Consider the following 8324-nt stretch of genomic DNA (forward strand, 5'->3'; position numbering starts at 1 on the left):
AAAGAGTACAGAATATGATTCATAACATACAAAGAATGGAGGAGGAAGAAAAACTAGGAAAAAAAAGAATCTTTAGGTTGTGTTTATAATAGCATATGAAGTGAGTTAAATTAGACTGTTAGATAGTATGGGAATTACACTTGAACCTTTGGTAACCACAAATCTAAAGCCTGCAATGGCAATAAGTACATAGCTATGGATAATCACCCTAAATGTAAATGGTCTGAATGCGCCAATCAAAAGACATAGAGTCACTGAATGGATAGAAAAACAAGAGCCATCTATATACTGCCTACAAGAGACTCACTTCAAGCCCAAAGACATACACGGACTGTGTAGGGATGTGAAGGGATGGAAAAAGATATTTCATGCAACTAATAGGGAGAAAATAGCAGGTGTTGCAGTACTTGAATCAGACAAAATAGACTTCAAAACAAAGAAAGTAACAAGAGATGAAGAGGGACATTAAATAATGATAAAGGGGTCACTCCAACAAGAGAACATAACTATTATAAATATCTATGCACCCAACACAGGGTCACCTACATATGTGAAAAAAATACTAACAGAATTAAAGGGGGAAATAGAATGCAATGCATTCATTTTAGGAGATTTTAACACACCACTCACTCCAAAGGACAGATCAACCAGACAGAAAATAAGTAAAGAGACAGAGGTACTGAACAACACATTAGAACAGATGGACCTAACGGACATCTACAGAACACTCCACACAAAAGCAACAGGATACACATTCATCTTAAGTCCACATGGAACATTTTCAAGACTAGATCATATACTAGGCCACAAAAAGAACATCAGTAAATTCAAAAAGATTGAAATTGTACCAACCAGCTTGTCAGACCATGAAGGTATGAAACTAGAAATAAATTACACAAAGAAAATGAAAAAGCCCACAAACACATGGAGGCTTAATAACATGCTCCTAAATAATCAATGGATCAATGACCACATAAAAAGAGATTAAGCAATATATGGGGACAAATGACAACAGTAATTCAAAACCACAAAATCTGTGGGATGCAGCGAAGGCCATGCTAAGAGGGAAATGCACTGCAATAGAGGCCTACCTCAGGAAGGAAGAACAATCCCAAATGAACAGTCTCAACTCACAATAAGTGAAACTTGAAAAGGAAGAACAAATGAGTCCTAAAGTCAGAAGAAGGAGGGACATAATAAAGATTAAAGCAGAAATAAATAAAATAGAGAAGAAAAAGACATTAGAAAGAATCAATGAAAGCAGGAGATGGTTCCTTGAGAAAATAAACTAAATAGATAAACCCCTAGCCACACTTATAAAGAATAAAGGAAACTCTACACACATAAACAGAATCAGAAATGAGAAAGGAAAAATCACGATGGTCCCCACAGAAATACAAAGAATTATGAGAGAATACTGTGAAAAATTATATGGTAACAAACTGGATAACCACGAAGAAATGGACAAATTTCTAGAAAAATTCAACCTTCCAAGGCTAACCCAGGAAGAAACAGAAAATCTGAATAGAACAATTACAAGCAAAGAAATTGAATTGGTAATCAAAAAACTACCTAAGAACAAAACCCCTTGGCCAGATGGTTTCACTGCTGAATTTTATCCAACATTTAGTGAAGACCTAATACCTATCCTCCTTAAAGTAGAAGAGGAGGGAATACTCCCAAAGTCGTTCTATGAGCACAACATCACTCTAACTCCAAAACCAGGCAAAGACACCACAATAAAAGAAAATTACAGACCAATATCCCTGATGAACATAGATGCAAAAATACTCAAAAAAATACTAGCAAACCGAATTAAAAAATACATCAAGAGGATCATACACCATGATCAAGTGGGATTCATCTCAGGGATGCAAGGATGGTACAACATTCGAAAATCCATAAAAATCATCCACCACATCAACAAAAAGAAAGACAAAAACCACATGATCATCTCCATAGACGTTAAAAAAGCATTTGACAAAATTCAACATCCATTCATGATAAAACTCTTAACAAAATGGGTACAGAGGGCAATTACCTCAACATAATAAAGGCCATATATGACAAACCCACAGCCAACATCATACCTAACAGTGAGAAGCTGAAAGCTTTTCCTCTAAGATTGGGAACAAGACAAGGATGCCCACTCTCCCCACTTTCATTCAACAGAGCTCTGTAGGTCCTCCCCATGGCAATCAGACAACACAAAGAAATAAAAGGCATCCATATTGGCAAGGAAGAAGTCAAACTGTCCCTGTTTGAAGATGACACGATATTGTACATAAAAAATGCTAAAGAATCCACTCCAAAACTACTAGATCTAATATCTGAATTCAGCAAAGTTGCAGGATACAAAATTAATACACAGAAATCAGTTGCATTCCTATACACTAACGATGAACTAGCAGAAAGAGAAATCAGGAAAAGAATTCCATTCACAATTGCATCAAAAAGAATAAACTACCTAGGAATAAACCTAACCAAGGAAGTGAAAGACCTATACCCTGAAAACTACAAGATACTCTAATGAGAAATTAAAGAGAACACTAATAAGTGGAAATTCATCCCATGCTCTTGACTAGGAAGAATTAATATTGTCACAATGGTCATCCTACCTAAAGCAATCTACAGATTTAATGAGTCCCTATCAAAATACCAACAGCATTCTTCAATGAATTAGAGAAAATAGTTCTAAAAGTCATATGGAACAAAAAAAGACCCTGAATAGATAAAGCAATCCTGAGAAGGGAGAATAAAGCAGGCGGAATTATGCTCCCTGACTTCAAGCTCTACTACAAAGCCACAGTAATCAAGAAAATTTGGGACTGGCACAAGAACAGAACCATAGACCAATGGAACAGACTAGAGAGCCCCAATATAAACTCAAGCATATATGGTCAATTAATATATGAAAAGGAGCCATGGATATACAATGGGGAAATGATAGCCTCTTCAACAGCTGTTGTTGGCAAAACTGGACAGCTACATGTAAGAAAATGAAACTGGATTACTGTCTAACCCCATACACAGAAGTAACTCAAAATTCATCAAAGACCTGAATGTAAGTCATGAAAGCATAAAACGAAACTCTTAGAAAAAAATATAGGCAAAAATCTCTTGGACATAAACATGAGCAACTCCTTCATGAACATATCTCCCCGGGCAAGGGGAACAAAAGCAAAAATGAACAAGTGGGACTATATCAAACTAAAATGCTACTGTACAGCAAAGGACACCATCAGTAGAACAAAAAGACATCCTACAGTATAGGAGAATATATTCATAAATGTCATATCTGGTAAGGGGTTGACATCCAAATTATACAAAGAGCTCATGTACCTCAACAAACAAAAAGCAAATAAGCCACTTAAAAAATGGGCTGAGGAGCTGAACAGTTCTCCAAAGAAGAAATTCAGATGGCCAACAGGCACATGAAAAGATGCTCCACATCCCTAATCATCAGAGAAATGCACATTAAAACCACAGTGAGATATCACCTCACACCAGTTAGGATGGCCACCATCCAAAAGACAAACAACAACGAATGTTGGCAAGGATGTGGAGAAAGGGAAACCCTCCTGCACTGCTGGTGGGAATGTAAATTAGTTCAACCATTGTGGAAAGCAGTGTGGAGGTTCCTCAAAATGCTCAAAATAGAAATACCATTTGACCCAGGAATTCCACTTCTAGGAATTTACCCTAGGAATGCATCACTCTAGTTTGTAAAAGACAGATGCACCCCTATGTTTATTGCAGCACTATTTACAATAGCCAAGAAATGGAAGCAACCTAAGTGTCCATCAGTAGATGAATGGATAAAGAAGATGTGGTACATATACACAATGGAATATTATTCAGCCATGAGAAGAAAACAAATCCTACCATTTGCAACAACATGGATGGAGCTAGAGGGCATTATGCTCAGTGAAATAAGCCAGGCAGGGAAAGACAAGTATCAGATGATTTCACTCATCTGTGGAGTATAAGAACAAAGAAAAAACTAAAGGAACAAAACAGCAGTAGACTCACAGAACCCAAGAATGGACTAACAGTTACCAAAGGGAAAGGGACTGGGGAGGATGGGTGGGAAGGGAGGGATAAGGGGGAAAAAGGAACATCACGATTAGCATGTATAATGTAGTGGTGGGGGACATGGGAATGGCAGTATATACAGAGAATACAAGTAATGATTCTATAGCATCTTACTACACTGATGAACAGTGGCTGTAATGTGGCATGTGGGGGGGACTTGATAATAGGGGGAGTCTAGTAACCATAATGTTGTTCAAGTAACTGTACATTAACAATATCAAAATAAAAATAATAAAATAATAACAAATATAAAAGTGGACCAATTAATTACTAAGCAAATGAAAAATTAAATCAACTCCTCACAAAATTAGTCAAGGGATACATGAAGAGTACAGAATATGACACATAATATATAAAGAGTGGAGGAGGAACAAGGGGAAAAAAAGAAACCTTAAGATTGTGTTTGAATAAAGTAATAACAAGTTAATACAGACTGTTTGATAGTAAGGAAGCTACCCTTAAACCCTTAGTAACAGCAATTCTAAAGTCTACAATGGCAATAAGTACATATGTATTAATAATCATCCTAAATGTAAATGGACTGATTGCAACAATCAGAAGACACGGAGTTACAGGTTGGATAAAAAAAACAAGACCATCTAAATGCTGCCTACAAGAGACTCACTTTAAACTGAAAGACATAACACAGACTAAAAGTAAAGGGATGGAAAAAGATATTTCATGCAACCAACAGAGAGAAAAAAGCAAGAGTAGCAGTACTTGTATTAGACAAAATAGATTTCAAAACAAAGAAAGTAACAAGAGAAAAATAAGGATTACATAATGATAAAGGGGTCAATCCAACAAGAGGATATAATGATCATAAATACCTATGCACCCAATACAGGAGCACTGAAATATGTGAGACAAATAGGAACAGAATTAAAGGAGGAAATAGAATGCAATGCATTCCTTTTAGGAGACTTCAACACACCACTCACACCAAAAGACAAATCAGCAAGACAGAAAATAAGTAAGGAGACAGAGGCACTGAACAAAGCTTTAGAACAAATGGACCTAACAGACATCTAAGAACACTCCAACCAAAATCAGCAAGATACACATTCTTCTCAAGTATACATGAACGTTTTCCAGAATAGATCACATACTAGGCCACAAAAAGGGCCTCAGTAAATAAAAAAAGATCGAAATTCTGCCCACCAATTCCTCAGACCATAAAGGTATGAAACTAGAAATAAATTATGCAAAGATAACAAAAAAGCCCACAAACACATGGAGGCTTAACAAGATGCTCCTAAATAGTCAATGTATCAATGGCCAAATTAAAACAGAGATCAAGCAATTTATGGAGACAAATGACAACAATAATTCAACACCCAAAACCCATGGCATGCAGTGCAGGCATTTCTAAGATGAAAATATATTGCAGTACAGAGTTACCTCAAGAAAGAAGAACAATCCCAAATGAACAGTCTAAACTCACAATTAACGAAAGTAAAAAAAGAAGAACACATGAGGCCCAAAGTCATTAGAAGAGGGATATAATTAAGATCAGAGCAGAAGAATAAAACTTGAGAAGAATAAAACAATAGAAAGAATCAATGAAACCAGGAGCTGGTTCTTTTAGAAAATAAACAAAATATATAACCCCCTAGACAGACTTTCAAGAAAAAAAGAGAGTGTAAACACATAAACAGAATCAGAAACAAGAAAGGAAAAATCACTACATATACCATGGGAAAACAAAGAATTACTAGAGAATAGTATGAAAAATTATATGCTCACAAATTAGATAACAGAAGAAATGGAGAACTTTCTAGAAAAATACAACCTTCTAAGACTGACCCAGGAAGAAATAGAAAATCTGAACAGAACAATTATCAGCAATGAAATTGAATCTGTAATCAAAAAACTACCCAAGAACAAAACTCCCGGGCCAGATGGCTTCACTGCTGAATTTTATCCAACATTTAGAGAAGACCTAATACCCATCCTCTGTAAAGTTTTCCAAAAAGCAGAAGAGGAGGGAATACTTCCAAACTAATTGTACAAGGCCAGCATCACTTTAATACCAAAACCAGACAAAGACACCACAAAAAAGAAAATTACATACCAATATCACTGACGAACACAGATGCTAAAATCCTCAACAAAATATTAGCAAACCAAATTCAAAAATACATCAAAAAGATCATCCATCATGATCAGGTGGGATTTATTCCAGGGATGCAAGGATGGTATAATATTCAAAAATCCATCAACATCATATACCACATTAATAAAAAGGAGGATAAAAATCACACGATCATCTCACTAGATGCCAAAAAAGCATTTGACAAAATTTAACATCCACTCATGATAAAAACTCTCAAGAAAATGGGTATAGAGGGCACGTACCTCAACATAATAAAGGCCATATATGACAAACCCACAGCCAACATCATACTTAACAGCGAAAAGCTGAAAGCATTTCTTTTAAGATTGGGAACAAGACAAGGATGCCCACTCTCCCCATTCCTATTCAGTATAGTACTGGAGGTCCTAGCCATGGCAATCAGACAACACAAAGAAATAAAAGGCATCCACATTGGTAAGGAAGCAGTTAAACTGTCACTGTTTGCAGATGATATGATACTGTACATAAAGAACCCTAAAGAATCCACTCCAAAACTACTAAAGCTAATGATTGAATTCAACAAACTTGCAGAATACAAAATTAATACACAGAAATATGTTGCATTCCTAAACACTAACAATGAACTAGCAGAGAGAGAAATCAGGAGAACAATTCCATTTACAATTGCATCAAAAAGAATAAAATACCTAGGAATAAACCTAACCAAGGAGGTGAAATACCTGTACACTGAAAACTATGAGACACTCATGAGAGAAATTAAAGAAGACACCAATAAATGGAAATACATCCTGTGCTCATGGACAGGAAAATTAATATTGTCAAAATGGCCATCCTGCCTAAAGCAATCTACAGATTCAATGCAAACCCTATCAAAATAGCAACAGTATTCTTCAAGGAACTAGAACAAATAGTTCTAAAATTCATATGGAACCACAAAAGACCATGAAGAGCCAAAGCAATTGTGAGAAGGAGTAATAAAGCTGGGGGATTATGCTCCATGACTTCAAGCTCTACTACAAAGCCACAGCAATCAAGACACTTTGGTACTGGCACAAGAACAGACTATGGATCAATGGAACAGAACAGAGAGCCCAGACATAAACCCAAGCATATATGGTCAATTAATATACGATAAAGGAGCCATGGACATACAATGGGGAAATGACAGCCTCTTCAACAACTGGTGTTGGCAAAACTGGACAGCTACATGTTAGAGAATGAGACTGGATTACTGTCTAAATACACACACAAAAGTAAACTCAAAATGGATCAACGATCTGAATGTAAGTCATGAAACCATAAAACTCTTAGAAGAAAACATAGGCAAAAATCTCATGAATATAAACATGAGCAACTTTTTCCTCAGCAAATCCTCTCGGGGAGGGAAACAAAAGCAAAAATGAACAAATGGGACTACATCAAACTAAAAAGCTACTGTACAGCAAAGGATACCATCAGTAGACCAAAAAGGCATCCTATGGTATGATAGAATATATTTGTAAACAACATATCCAACAAGGGGTTAACATCCAAAATATATTAAGAACTCACATGTCTCAACACCTAAAAAGCAAATAACTCGATTAAAAAATGGGCGGAGGATATGAACAGACATTTCTCCAAAGAAGAAATTCAGATGGCCAAGAGGCACAAGAAAAGATGCTCTACATCGTTAATTATCAGGGAAACGCAAATTACAACCACGATGCGATAACACCTCACACCAGTTAAGATGGCCAATATCCGAAAGAAAAGAACAACAAATGCTAGCAAGAATGCTGAGAAAGGGAAACCCTCCTACACTGCTGACGGGAATGTAAATTAGTTCAACATTGTGGAAAGCAATATGGAGGTTCCTCAAAAAACTAAAAATAGAAATACCACTTGACCCAGGAATTCCACTCCTAGGAATTTACTCAAAGAAAACAAGATCTCATATTCAAAAAGACATATACACCCCTATTTTTATCCCAGCACTAGATGAATGGATAAAGAAGAGGTGGCACATATAGGCAATGGAATATTATTCAGCCACGAGAAGAAAACAAATCCTACCATTTGCAACAACATGGATGGAGTTAGAGGGTATTAAGCTCAATGAAATAAGCCAGGCGGACAAAGACAAGTACCA

The sequence above is a fragment of the Manis pentadactyla genome, chromosome X (assembly GCF_030020395.1).
Source record: "Manis pentadactyla isolate mManPen7 chromosome X, mManPen7.hap1, whole genome shotgun sequence".
In the NCBI taxonomy this organism is placed as follows: domain Eukaryota; kingdom Metazoa; phylum Chordata; class Mammalia; order Pholidota; family Manidae; genus Manis; species Manis pentadactyla.